The sequence below is a fragment of the Neovison vison genome, chromosome X (genome assembly GCF_020171115.1).
Source record: "Neovison vison isolate M4711 chromosome X, ASM_NN_V1, whole genome shotgun sequence".
Lineage (NCBI taxonomy): Eukaryota > Metazoa > Chordata > Mammalia > Carnivora > Mustelidae > Neogale > Neogale vison.
In genome coordinates this window covers 87,389,584-87,401,658 of record NC_058105.1, presented here as the reverse complement: position 1 = coordinate 87,401,658, position 12,075 = coordinate 87,389,584, and the positions used below count along the sequence as shown (strand labels likewise).

The window sequence follows — 12,075 nt, the reverse complement described above, 5'->3', positions numbered from 1 at the left end:
AGTTTTAACTTTGATTTCTCCTTTTCAAATAATGTTTTTGGCTAAATTAATTTTCTTCATTAGTTTTTTATTTTCCTTTCTTCTTTCTTTCTGCTTACATTCTGATTTGGGTTTAATTTGCTCTTCCTCATATTTTTTAAAGTGAAAGCTATGTCTTTATCTTGAAACCTTTCTTATTTTCTAATGTAAGTATTTAGAGCCATAACTTCCTTTTAGGCACTGTCTTAGAAGTATCCCACAATTGTTGATATATTGCATTTTATGTTAATTTAGTTCACAACACTTTTCAGTGTCTTTTTTTCCCTTTGACAAATGGGTTATATAGAACTATATTATTTAGTTATCAAATATTTGCATGCTTTCCTGGTATTTTCCCTTCTTAATTTCTACTTTATTTCTATTGTGACCCTAGAACATACTTTGTACTACTGATTATGTTTTAATTTATTTGGACTTTTTTGGGGCCAAATATGGTTAATGTTCTGTGAGCACTTAAAAAGAGTATGTATTCTGTTGTGGATAGAATGTTCTATAATTTCAATTAGCTTATGTTGGTTAATAGTTCTTTAAATTTCAGTTGGCTTAACATGTTCAAGAATTTTCTGCCCAGCTGTTTTATTGTCAGATGGTTGCTGAAATCTCTAAGTATAAATTAGATTTTTCTATTATTCTTTTTAGTTTTATCAGTTCTTGCATCATTTTGAAACTACATTACCAAGGCATGTAAAAGTTTAGATTTGTATTTCATTAAAGTTTTTATTATACTCTTGAGATTATTCATGCCTATCGTGTTTGTATGATAGAGATATCTTATCATACTGTTCTATTTCATTTTTTCTCAAGTCTGATTCCAGTGACATCACATTGGCAACTTGAAATTAGCCATGGTTGGAGAAATTGGCAGATACTATAGTCAATTTTTTTTTAGATAGCTAAGGACACCATAGACACCATAGATACCATAGACAAAGGGTTTAAACTTTCCATGGGCCCTTACACTCACCCAGTATTGCGGAGGACAAAACCATTACCACTTTCAGTTGCTGTTCTCAAATTGGCCTTCTGTGTTTTCTGCTGAATTTATACTATTTTTGTTGTTCTGCTGTCAGATCTATCATATGCTGTGCCATTACTCTCTCCTTTTACTATCATACAGATGCCAACAGGTCCTTGGGTTTTGGTTAAAAGACCCACATGTCTTTTAAAGTCTATGAGAAGAGTTTGTCATCACATTTTATTATAAATGTTGTTGATGGTCATATTTGGTTTTGCTATGTAGTTGTTCTGTTTTCACGTGATGAAGACAGACTGCTAAGCTGTGTTACTACTATCACCATTTTCTGACTCTGTTACGTACATTTCCGTCATTAATTTTACCATATTTGCTACAACTATTTTTTAGTATTTAGAAGTAAATAATTCTAAATAACCTTTCAATTTCCTCTGAAATATTTTAGTATGTTTCTCTTTAATAATAATAATAATAAGAAGAAGAAGAAGAAGAAGAAGAAGAAAAGAATATTTTCCTTTGCAAAAATCATCATACCACTACTACTGAAAAAATGAACAATTCCCTAATATCATCTCACACTCAGTCAGCTCTTATATAGCTTCCTCTTTTACCCTCACAATCACTTTTAAAAGTGGTATTTTTTTCAAACCAGTGTCCACAAATTGCATTCTTTTAAGAATCTCTTAATCAGTAATGTCCTCTCACATTTTCCCCTTAACTTTTAGAATATGATATTTCCCCTATAGAATTAAAAGCCAGTTCATTTTATTTTAGAGAACTTCTGAAAATCACTAACAAAAAAGATAAGAACATTGGAAAATTATCCTGTAACTGTCTCCCAAAACTGTACTCCATAACTCAGAGGTTACACCATTTTAATTTTTTATTAAAACATTCAGAAAGAAGTAGAGAGAATAATATATAATAAAAGCCCTTGTACTTGGGATACCTGGGTGGCTCAGTCGGTTAAGCTACCTACTCTTGGTTTCTGCTCAGGTCATGATCTTAAGGTCATGGGATGGAGACCTGAGTTGGGCTTTGTGCTCATCCCAGAATCTGCTTGAGATTCTCTTTCTCCCTCTCCCTCTGTTCTTCGTGGTCCCCACTTGCTCTCTCTCTCTCTCAAATAAATTAATGAATCTTTAAAAAATACTTCATATGGGCATGCTGAACTAGTATCCGCACCTGGAATCTGGTCGCAACATCAGCTGCGCCTGCCACCTATCACTGCCTCTGGACCATGGACCCCCGCAAAGTGAGCAAGCTTCAGGCCTTTGCTAAAATGTGTAAGCAGGATCTGAGCATTCTGCACGCGGAGGAAAGGCATTTCCTGCGGGAGTGGGTGGAGAACATGGGGGGTAAAACTAAATCAGAAGACAGTATCAAGGAAGAAAAACCAGATAGTAAGAAGGCAGAGGAAAACATAAAGACAGATGAACAATCAAGTGAGGAAAGTGATCTAGAAATTGACAATGAAGGTGTGATTGAACCAGATACTGATGCCCCTCAAGAAATGGAAGCTGAAAATGTAGAGATAACCGAGGAAATGATGGATCAGGCAAATGATAAAAAAGTGGTTGCCATTGATGCCCTAAAGGATGGTGAACTACAGAAAGCCATTGACTTGTTCACAGATGACATCAAACTAAATCCTTGCTTGGCCATTCTGTATGCCAAGAGAGCCAGTGTCTTCATCAAATTACAGAAGCCAAATGCTGCCATTTGAGACTGTGACAGAGTTATTGAAATAAATCCTGATTCAGCTCAGCCTTATAAGTGGCATGGGAAAGCACATAGACTTCTGGGCTGTTGGGAAGAAGCAGCACATGATCTTGCCCTTGCTTGTAAACTGGATTATGATGAAGATGCTAGCGCAATGCTGAAAGAATTTCAATCGAGGGCTGAACATCGGAGAAAATATGAGCGAAAACGTGAAGAGCGAGAGATCAAAGAAAGAATAGAAAGGGTTAAGAAGGCTCAGGAAGAACACGAGAGAGCCCAGAGGGAGGAAGAAGCCAGATGACAATCAGGAGCTCAGTATGGCTCTTTCCCAGGTGGCTTTCCTGGGGGAATGCCTGGAATGGCAGGAATGCCTGGGCTCAATGAAATTCTTAGTGATCTGGAAGTTCTTGCAGCCATGCAGGATCCAGAATTTATGGCAGCCTTCCAGGATGTTGCCCAAAACCCAGCGAATATGTCAAAATATCAGAGCAACCCAAAGGTTATGAATCTCATCAGTAAATTGTCAGCCAAATAAGGAGATCAAGCATAATGCCCTTCTGACAAATAAAGCCCTTGCTGAAGGAAAAGAAATTTCGGTCACCTAATGGATGTTGCAATAATACAAACCAGTGTACCTCTGACCTTCTCATGAAGAAAGCTGGGGTGCTGTGAGGAGAATCCCTACCCCTCTGCTCCCCATGCAACTGAAACATTTTAAAGTGGTCTGCCATTAGGGTATTTATTCAGATAATGTTTTCCTACTAGGAACTACAAACTTTAAATACTTTTTAAACCTTAAAAATATTTAAAAACATATTAAAAGGGTTGTTAGCCTGTACAATTTTATTTACCAATCATTTCTTTCAGTTTTTTTCCTTTGGATTAATTGGGCAAGGAAGATATTTCAGTGTAGAAGATTTATTGCTCAGTTATAATTAGTGAAATAAAGGTTTATTAGTGGGAGGCAAATAATACATTAAAATAGATGAAGTTTTAGTTGGATATATGGTTTCTGAGGCATTTTGACTTGTCTTTTTAAATGTTTTATTTTTTAAACACAATTTATTTTGATAGAACCATTGGGACCACCAGTATTGCAGTCAGACCTGGGTAGGGACCAGAAGTGCTTGGCAGGGCAGCGGCAACCTTATTCCTTTTATATAGTGTGCACTCTTGTGCAGATGCATTTAAATCTTACACTGTGGTAAAGAAATGATTTTTATAATGCTGCAGTAGACTTGGATTATTTAGTTGTGTTCTTGTCTGATATAGAAAATAAATGTTTTGCATTATTTCCACAAAAAAAAAAACTTCATAAAAAAGCCCTGTACCTCAACAGTCATTGACTTCCAACCCTTCTTGTGTTCAACTCCTCTGCACTCCCTTTAAACTACTATAAATAAAAATTTTGGATTACATCTTTTCTACTGCCCTAGGCAGATGGCACATAATAATGATGACACCATCCTAGAGAAACACATGAGAATACACCAGGCCGTGCCTTGTGACAAGGCCTAAAAATATAGTGGAGGGTAAAAAGAAGAGAAGAAAGTCACATCTGTTGTCAACACAAACTGAGAAACGGTTGTGCCTACCAACTGTAAAAAGACATTTTGGGGACAATCGCAAACATTGGTATAGGTTTAGGTTTGGGATGACAGTAAGGTATTTTGTTGGCCATTATAATAGAGTTGTGGATTTCTAAGAAAATATTTTTATTTTTTTCTTTTTTCTTAAAATAGTTTAAATATTTTTATATTTATTTATTAGAGAGAGAGGGAGCACCCCCATGAGCAGTGGGAAGGGCAAAAGGAGAGGATGAAAATCCCATGCAGACTCTGTGCTGAGCCCCACACGGGCCTCCTCAGGATCCTGAGCTGCAACCAAGAGTTGGATGCTTAACCAACTGAGCCACCCAGGTGCCCCTTCTTTAATTTTTAGATATGCATTCTGAAGTATTTGGATATGAAATATCAGGAAGCCTAGGCTTGTTTTTAAAAGTCCATTAGGGTCCCATCCCTCTACCTCCAGATCAATTTGGTCTTTTCTTTAGTTCCTTCTCTCTCTTAGGAAATACTGTAACTCTAGTTTTTGTCTCAACAGGGCATCTCAACTCAAAGAAGATAGAAGAGTTTCTGGAGATGGTGGGAAAGCTGCGGCAATGTCATGTATCTGCTGTGTCTAAGTCTGGGTTTGAGGACATGGTTCAGAGCCCTCACAATGAAAACTTTAGGAAATTATCCCATTTTGCTTTTTATTTTAAAATTTATCTGAACCGACAATAACCACATCATCATTCAGAATTAAGAAGTTAGAGAGGATAGATAGCAAATGACTTCCATAAACTCTTGTCTTTCATTTGCCTTCCCCACAGTCAGGTAACAACTATTATTAGAGAATTTATGTGTCCTCCTGGAGATATTTTACATATACGTGTGTGTGTGTGTGCGCACATGCACGTGTGTATATCTTTCCCTATTTTTAAATTTTTTAATACACAAGTGGCCAAAAGCAGTGCAGATGGCTTTGCACCTTCTTTTTTTGTTGTTGTGCTGTATTATAGAGATGACACGAACCCAGAGCCCACAGCAGAACTGGGGCAAAGGGGTTCTGCTGAGTCCATTCTCACTTAAAAATGCTATGGTACCCCTGGGGATAAAAATATATGTTTATAAAAAATAAAAAACTTTAAAAAATGCTATGGGCATGCACAGAGCACTGGGTATGGTGCAAAAATAATGAATACTGTTATGCTGAAAATAAATAAAAAATAAATTAAAAAAAGAGAAATTTACAAATCCAATTGTAGTAAGAATTGGCTAATCTAAGAACATACTGGAATATTTGGGCACAATTGTTAGAAATTAATGGACCAAATAAATAAAAATGACATTAGAAACAAAAAAATGCTATGGTCAGTCAAAACCAGATAAGTAGGATCTTTGGCTTTCCTTCCTAAGATTGAACATCAGGCCTGCTTCTTAGGAAAAACTTATTTTAAAAAAATTTTAAGGGGGGAGGAGTCAAGATGGCAGAGAAGTAGCAGGCTGAGACTACCTCAGCTAGCAGGAGATCAGCTAGAGAGCTTATCTAAAGATTGCAAACACCTGCAAATCCATCGGCAGATCGAAGAGAAGAAGAACAGCAATTCTAGAAACAGAAAAACAACCACTTTCTGAAAGGTAGGACTGGCGGAGAAGTGAATCCAAAGCGACGGGAAGATAGACCGTAGGGGGTGGGGCCGGCTCCTGGCAAGCGGCAGAGCAACGGAGCACAAAATCAGGACTTTTAAAAGTCTGTTCCGCTGAGGGACATCGCTCCGGAGGCTAAACCGGGGCAAAGCCCACGCGGGGTCGGCGTGACCTCAGGTCCCGTGGGGTCACAGAAGGATCGGGGGTGTCTGAGTGTCGCAGAGCTTGCGGATATTGGAACGGGAAAGCCGGCTGCAGAGACAGAGCCGACAGTAAGCTCGCAGCTCAGAGTTGCCTTGAACCGGTCGCAAGCTCGGTGAGCTCGGAGCGCGGCCGGAGGTTAGGCAGACGCGATTTACTAGGAGCTATTCACTGAGGGTGCACTGGGGAGCGGGGCCCCGGGCTCTCGGCTCCTCCAGGCCCGGAGACCAGGAGGCCACCATTTGTATTCTCGTCCTCCGGAACTGTACGGAAAGCGCTCAGGGAACAAAAGCTCCTGAAAGCAAAGCCGAGCAGATCACTCAGCCCGGCCCCTGGTAAGGGCGGTGTAATTCCGCCTGGGGCAAAGACACTTGAGAATCACTACAACAGGCCCCTCCCCCAGAAGATCAACAAGAAATCTAGGCAAGACCAAGTTCACCTACCAAGGAGTGCAGTTTCAATACCAAGGAGAGAGCAGCAGAATTCCAGAGGAGGAGAAAAAAAACCACGGAACTCATGGCTTTGTGACTGTGATTTTTTAGTCTTGCAGTTAATTTAATTTTTTACTTTTTCATTTTTTTTTCTCTTCTTCTGCTAAAATTTTTTATAACTTTTACCCTTTTCTTTTTTAATGTTTTTTAACTAGATTATCTAATATATATACATTTTTCTTTTTTATACTTTTCTTTATTCATTTTCTTTTTTTTTAATTCTTTTTTTTCTTTCTTTATTTTTGAAGCTCTTTTTATCCCCAAATCAGAAGAGATCCTAATCTCTTCAATCCTTTTTTTCTTAATTCTTTTTTAAAATCTTGATTGAATTTTTAATTCAATCTCTTTTTATTAATTCTTTTTTTCTTTTTTTTCTTTCTTTCTTTTTGAACCTGTATTTATCCCCAAATCAGAAGAGATCCCAATCAGAAGAGATTGGGAGATCCCAATCAAAGGAGATCCCAATCAGGGGAGATCCCTCACCCAATCGTGAGGGGGGAGAAATCCCCCCTCATGATTTGGGATCTCTTCTGATTTGGTTAAAGCATATTTTCCTGGGATTGTTGCCACCCTTTTAGTATTTTACTTGCTCCTTCATATACTCTTAGCTGGACAAAATGACAAGGCGGAAAAATTCACAACAAAAAAAAGAACTAGAGGCAGTACCGAAGGCTAAGGACCTAATCAATACAGACATTGGTAATATGTCAGATCTAGAGTTCAAAATGACAATTCTCAAGGTTCTAGCCGGGCTTGAAAAAGGCATGGAAGATATTAGAGAAACCCTCTCCAGAGATATAAAACCCCTTTCTGGATAAATAAAAGAACTAAAAACTAACCAAGTTGAAATCAAAAAAGCTATTAATGAAGTTCAATCAAAAATGGAGGCTCTCACTGCTAGGATAAATGAGGAAGAAGAAAGAATTAGCGATATAGAAGACCAAATGACAGAGAATAAAGAAGCTGAGCAAAAGAGGGACAAACAGCTACTGGACCATGAGGGGAGAATTCGAGAGATAAGTGACACCATAAGACGAAACAACATTAGAATAATTGGGATTCCAGAAGAAGAAGAAAGAGAGAGGGGAGCAGAAGGTATACTGGAGAGAATTATTGGGGAGAATTTCCCCAATATGGCAAAGGGAATGAGCATCAAAATTCAGGAGGTTCAGAGAACGCCCCTCAAAATCAATAAGAATAGGCCCCACACCGCGTCACCTAATAGTAAAATTTACAAGCCTTAGTGACAAAGAGAAAATCCTGAAAGCAGCCCAGGAAAAGAAGTCTGTAACATACAATGGTAAAAGTATTAGATTGGCAGCTGACTTATCCACAGAGACCTGGCAGGCCAGAAAGAGCTGGCATGATATTTTCAGAGCACTAAACGAGAAAAACATGCAGCCAAGAATACTATATCCAGCTAGGCTATCATTGAAAATAGAAGGCGAGATTAAAAGCTTCCAGGACAAACAAAAACTGAAAGAATTTGCAAACACCAAACCAGCTCTACAGGAAATACTGAAAGGGGTCCTCTAAGCAAAGAGAGAGCCTACAAGTGGTAGATCAGAAAGGAACAGAGACAATATACAGTAACAGTCACCTTACAGGCAATACAATGGCACTAAAATCATATCTCTCAATAGTTACCCTGAATGTTAATGGGCTAAATGCCCCAATCAAAAGACACAGAGTATCAGAATGGATAAAAAAACAAAACCCATCTATATGTTGCCTCCAAGAAACTCATTTTAAACCTGAAGACACCTCCAGATTTAAAGTGAGGGGGTGGAAAAGAATTTACCATGCTAATGGACATCAGAAAAAAGCAGGAGTGGCAATCCTTATATCAGATCAATTAGATTTTAAGCCAAAGACTATAATAAGAGATGAGGAAGGACACTATATCATACTCAAAGGGTCTGTCCAACAAGAAGATCTAACAATTTTAAATATCTATGCCCCCAACGTGGGCGCAGCAAACTATATAAACCAATTAATAACAAAATCAAAGAAACACATCAACAATAATACAGTAATAGTAGGGGACTTTAACACTCCCCTCACTGAAATGGACAGATCATCCAAGCAAAACATCAACAGGGAAATAAAGGCCTTAAATGATACACTGGATGACATGGACATCACAGATATATTCAGAACATTTCATCCCAAAGCAACAGAATACACATTCTTCTCTAGTGCACATGGAACATTCTCCAGAATAGATCACATCCTCGGTCCTAAATCAGGACTCAACCAGTATCAAAAGATTGGGATCATTCCCTGCATATTTTCAGACCACAATGCTCTGAAGCTAGAACTCAACCACAAGAGGAAGTTTGGAAAGAACCCAAATACATGGAGACTAAACAGCATCCTTCTAAAGAATGAATGGGTCAACCGGGAAATTAAAGAAGAATTGAAAAAAATCATGGAAACAAATGATAATGAAAATACAACGGCTCAAAATCTGTGGGACACAACAAAGGCAGTCCTGAGAGGAAAATATATAGCGGTACAAGCTTTTCTCAAGAAACAAGAAAGGTCTCAGGTACACAACCTAATCCTACACCTAAAGGAGCTGGAGAAAGAACAAGAAAGAAACCCTAAGCCCAGCAGGAGAAGAGAAATCATAAAGATCAGAGCAGAAATCAATGAAATAGAAACCAAAAGAACAAGAGAACAAATCAACCCAAACTAGGAGCTGGTTCTTTGAAAGAATTAATAAAATTGATAAACCCTTGGCCAGACTTATCAAAAAGAAAAGAGAATGGGCCCAAATAAATAAAATCATGAATGAAAGAGGAGAGATCACAACTAACACCAAAGAAATACAAACTATTATAAGAACATACTATGAGCAACTCTACGCCAACAAATTTGACAATCTGGAAGAAATGGATGCATTCCTAGAAACATATAAACTACCAAAATTGAACCAGGAAGAAATAGAAAGCCTGAACAGACCCATAACCAGTAAGGAGATTGAAACAGTCATTAAAAATCTCCAAACAAACAAAAGCCCAGGACCAGATGGCTTCCCGGGGGAATTCTACCAAACATTTAAAGAAGAACTAATTCCTACTCTCCTGAAACTGTTCCAATAAATAGAAATGGAAGGAAAACTCCCAAACTCATTTTATGAGGCCAGCATCACCTTGATCCCAAAACCAGACAAGGATCCCATCAAAAAAGAGAGCTATAGACCAATATCCTTGATGAACACAGATGCAAAAATTCTCACCAAAATACTAGCCAATAGGATTCAACAGTACATTAAAAGGATTATTCACCACGACCAAGTGGGATTTATCCCAGGGCTGCAAGGTTGGTTTAACATCCGCAAATCAGTCAATGTGATACAACACATCAATAAAAGAAAGAACAAGAACCATAGGATACTCTCAATAGATGCTGAAAAAGCATTTGACAAAGTGCAGCATCCCTTCCTGATCAAAACCCTTCAAAGTGTAGGGATAGAGGGCACATACCTCAATATCATCAAAGCCATCTATGAAAAACCCACTGCAAATATCATTCTCAATGGAGAAAAACTGAAAGCTTTTCCACTAAGGTCAGGAACACAGCAGGGATGTCCATTATCACCACTGCTATTCAACATAGTACTAGAAGTCCTAGCCTCAGCAATCAGACAACAAAAGGAAATTAAAGGCATCCAAATAGGCAAAGAAGAAGTCAAATTATCACTCTTCGCAGATGATATGATACTCTATGTGGAAAACCCAAAAGACTCCACTCCAAAACTGCTAGAACTTGTACAGGAATTCAGTAAAGTGTCAGGATATAAGATCAATGCACAGAAATCAGTTGCATTTCTCTACACCAACAACAAGACAGAAGAAAGTGAAATTAAGAAGTCAATCCCATTTACAATTGCACCCCAAACCATAAGATACCTAGGAATAAACCTAACCAAAGAGGCTAAGAATCTATACTCAGAAAACTATAAAGGACTCATGAAAGAAATTGAGGAAGACACAAAGAAATGGAAAAATATTCCATGCTCCTGGATTGGAAGAATAAATATTGTGAAAATGTCTATGCTACCTAAAGCAATCTACACATTTAATGCAATTCCTATCAAAGTACCATCCATCTTTTTCAAAGAAATGGAACAAATAATTTTAAAATTTATATGGAACCAGAAAAGACCTCGAATAGCCAAAGGGATATTGAAAAACAAAGCCAAAGTTGGTGGCATCACAATTCCAGACTTCAAGCTTTATTACAAAGCTGTCATCATCAATACAGCATGGTACTGGCACAAAAACAGACACATAGACCAATGGAACAGAATAGAAAGCCCAGAAATAGACCCTCAACTCTATGGTCAACTAATCTTCAACAAAGCAGGAAAGAATGTCCAATGGAAAAAAGACAGCCTCTTCAATAAATGGTGTTGGGAAAATTGGACAGCCACGTGCAGAAAAATGAAATTGGACCATTTCCTTACACCACACACAAAAATAGATTCAAAATGGATTAAGGACCTCAATGTGAGAAAGGAATCCATCCAAATCCTTGAGGAGAACACAGGCAGCAACCTCTTCGACCTCAGCCACAGCAACATCTTCCTAGGAACATCGCCAAAGGCAAGGGAAGCAAAGGCAAAAATGAACTTTTGGGATTTCATCAAAATCAAAAGCTTTTGCACAGCAAAGGAAACAGTTAACAAAACCAAAAGACAACTGACAGAATGGGAGTAGATATTTGCAAACGACATATCAGATAAAGGACTAGTGTCCAAAATCTATAAAGAACTTAACAAACTCAACACCCAAAGAACAAATAATCCAATCAAGAAATGGGCAGAGGACATGAGCAGATGTTTCTGCAAAGAAGACATCCAGATGGCCAACAGACACATGAAAAAGTGCTCCATATCACTCGGCATCAGGGAAATACAAATCAAAACCACAATGAGATATCACCTCACACCAGTCAGAATGGCTAAAATCAACAAGTCAGGAAATGACAGATGCTGGTGAGGATGTGGAGAAAGGGGAACCCTCCTACACTGTTGGTGGGAATGCAAGCTGGTGCAACCACTCTGGAAAACAGCATGGAGGTTCCTCAAAATGTTGAAAATAGAACTGCCCTATGACCCAGCAATTGCACTACTGGGAATTTACCCTAAAGATACAAACGTAGTGATCCAAAGGGTCACGTGCACCCAAATGTTTATAGCAGCAATGTCCACAATAGCCAAACTATGGAAAGAACCTAGATGTCCATCAACAGATGAATGGATCAAGAAGATGTGGTATATATACACAATGGAATACTATGCAGCCATCAAAAGAAATGAAATCTTGCCATTTGCGACAACATGGATGGAACTAGAGCGTATCATGCTTAGCGAAATAAGTCAAGCAGAGAAAGACAACTATCATATGATCTCCCTGATATGAGGAAGTGGTGATGCAACATAGGGGCT

The 12,075-nt window shown here is 38.3% G+C and overlaps 1 pseudogene; it reads left to right on the top strand.

The window, feature by feature from the left end:
• The first annotated feature begins 2,252 nt into the window (after positions 1 to 2,252).
• On the top strand, positions 2,253 to 3,269 carry LOC122897251 (annotated as a pseudogene).
• The last annotated feature ends 8,806 nt before the right edge of the window (positions 3,270 to 12,075 follow it).